This window comes from Rhodamnia argentea, chromosome 10 (assembly GCF_020921035.1).
Source record: "Rhodamnia argentea isolate NSW1041297 chromosome 10, ASM2092103v1, whole genome shotgun sequence".
In the NCBI taxonomy this organism is placed as follows: Eukaryota; Viridiplantae; Streptophyta; class Magnoliopsida; order Myrtales; family Myrtaceae; genus Rhodamnia; species Rhodamnia argentea.
Window position 1 is genome coordinate 1,702,839 of NC_063159.1, and position 3,294 is coordinate 1,706,132.

A 3,294-nucleotide genomic window follows, 5' to 3' on the forward strand; every position below is an offset into this window, starting at 1 on the left:
GAGGAGACCAATAGTTCAGTGTAGTGGTGTTAGGATTTGGGATCTTGGTTGTCTTTTGCTAGAGACTTTTGACGAGACCAAAGTGGACGTTTATTGTACTTGACTTTGATCTTTCTATAAGATTTTTGGTGTGTATGTTTTATGAGTGTGGGGTATCCCAGTGCATCTTTTATTTTGTAAGGGTTATTTATCTACTTCCACGTGTGCATTTCATCTGAGAATCGTTACCGTCCGAATCCCGGAATTGACGGCAAGAGCGGGATGTGGTGAACACTAGGGTACGCGGGCATGACATCCCCGTTTGTTTGGTATCAGAGCAAGGTCAGCTCGATCCGAGGTGATTGAGGATTGGAGTAATAAGGAGTGATGATTTGGAAGTAATTGAGTAATGAGACCTTAGGAGATTCGCTAGAGTTAAGCGCGAAATGCATATCATTTGAATTAGCGCATGTGATTGGCCTGTCAAAATAGCATTACCGTGGGTGATTATGAGATTACCAAGCTCCATACTTAGTATTGTGTGTGTTGTCATTGAATACCTAGCAAGTGATTGAAGGATTGATATCGATTATACTAAGTTGCGGATGCGTGTGGACTTGAGGTATAATTGTGAATCCCCGATTGATGTGCTCTTGAACGCTATTAAGTGATTGGTTGTTGTATATGTGATTGTTGTCTTGCTAGGTATAGAAGAATTACCGGCCCCGAGTAGATAACGTAAGTCTCTAATTCCGTGATGGAATTCTAGTGAATCAGGTGTGGTAAGTGTGAGCAGAGGTGAATCGTGAACCTAGGAGACCTAGAGGTGAGGCTTCTAGTTCGAGACCGCCGGTAGCGAAAGATCCTAGGATGGACGGAGTTTTGACAGCTTTGGAAAGAATTGGGAACCTAATGGATAAGCGGACCCAAGATAGGAACGTTGATATTGCTCAGGTTGTCCGTGTTGCCATGGCTGCCGCCAATCAGGCTAATGGAAATAATGGGAATGATGGGAATAATGATCAAGAGTGATTGAGAAAGGATAGTGCGATCTATCAAAGAGAGTATCATCACTTGTTGTAGACCTCCATTGATTCATCTAGTGGAATCCAGCCAATCGGCTATCCGCGTGAGAAAGTGGACGTAGGCTTGATCTAAGCCGAATCACTATAATCGTCGTGTGCAATATTCTTTATCTCTAAACTCTTATCATTTTGATTGATAATATTGCATATTTGTGTTCATATTCTGAGTCTACATATCCAGAAATTGCATACTCGTGTTCAGAATTAAAACCGCACATATTCGGATTCTATATACATTTTGACTTGATTCTTTTAATTCCGCATTTTCTAGTCAAAATTATTTAGAATCACCTATTCATCCCCCTCTAGGTGATATTGGTAAATCCAACGGATCTAATACGGTAACATCCATTTGTTACTTAAACAAAGTATTGCATTAGATTTACATGAATTGCATTAAGCCACGACGATATTTTCTTGCATTAAAATGATTTGATGCATGCGCTTACAAGAATGTGTTTGTGCGGATCATCTGAGGAACGACGTATGGCCTGGATTAAAATGATTTGATGCATAGGCCTACAAGAATATGTTTATGCAGGTCATCTAAGGAATGACGTATCCCTCGGATAGGCAATTATGGCTTGGATAGGCAAACATTCCCTTAAAGTTTCAAGGGTTCATGACTTTACTAATGTGCTTAGCTAAAGAAGGGTATAAGATGTTTTCCTTGCTTAAATTGAGTTTCTGAGCATAGTGTGATTTTTCCTTTTTACTCGAGGACAAGCAAAATTCTAAGTTGGGGAGTGTGATCGATTCATATTTATGCATAAAAGTGTATCTAATTTATGGGTTTCAAATAAATATTAATAATTAAATTAGTTCATTTGGCTAATATTTTGATTATTGGAGGAGTTTGATAAGAGAGCGAATTTGGAATATTCTCTAGCTATAGAGATTTGGTTAAATCTGATATTTCCTAAAATCCAAGATCCTTAATGAATTTTGCAAAATCTTATCTTTAGCAAGGTTGGATTTTCATTAATTCTTGATTGATAGCATATTCCGGAAATCAAATACAATCACGGAGAGATCCCGATAAAAAGAAAAAGAGGAGACTACTAGAGATTTTAGGGACGACAAACGAGAGAAAAAGAGAGGAGGCGGGAAGAAAAGGAAGAAACGTGCGGAAAATTCACTTCGGCCATAGCTTCTTCTCCGAGTTCTTCTTCAATTTCTTCTCCATCATTTATCTCTATGAGTAGCTAAATTTATTATATCATATTTGGGTTTAGATGAAACGATAATTCTTGTTTGAAGTCTAAACTTTCTATTTAGTGTTTGGTATTGCACTTGATTGTTTGGGAGAGAATACATTTTCATCTATTCTATTCAAGAATTTTATTGTTAAATCAAGTTTATGATTTTAGTTTCTGTGATTCTAATTTCATACCCAAGAAATAATTTTAATTGCAGTTTACGATCAAGGCCGATGATAATCTATATCCGATCGAACTAAGTGTGCTAAGCTTCAAAAGTGAAAGACGATAGTGATCGACAAGATAGGTTATAGCTAGGATAGGCTGTAGATTATCTTTGCAACTATGGCAAGCTTGTAGCTTGTTAGGTTTGATAGTGCGAACAAAAAGGCTAATCAAATAAGAAGGTATCGGGGATTCGAGATTGAAAGGCGATAGGTTTCTCCATAAATTTTCCTGTTAAATTAATTTTATCTTGCTTTTAATTAGGAATTCAATTTATAATAATTAGTCCTTAGAAAATAGACATTTATCATCTTTTTCAACCTAATCTTGGAATTCGTTTTAATTTCTATGTGGACTCAATCCCTGTTTACCACTACCTAATCTTGGAATTCGTTTTAATTTCTTTGTGGACTCGATCCCCGTTTACCGCTATCTTCTAAGTAGTAATTAGGGTTTATTTTTTGTTGCATAGCGACACGACCATAACTTAATCTCATTGGATGTCTAAACTAGTCTTAATGAGTATAAGACAAAATTCATGATGATTATGGTAACAAATTTCTCTAATTGGGCCATTTTGAGATAATGATATCTTAAGGAATCTAAAGGTCATCATCGAGTCTTTTAACTTGGCCAAGAAGGGAAGGAGGCACACAAAGTCTTCCAAGTTTTCTAAAGCTAATTCTACTCCTAAAAATCTAGGCTGTCTTCTTATGGTAAGGTAGGCCACCACGTAAAGTGTTGTCATTAGATCCTTTGTCTTATCATGAAAAGAGCAATCATAACAAAGAAGACTTATTGCACCA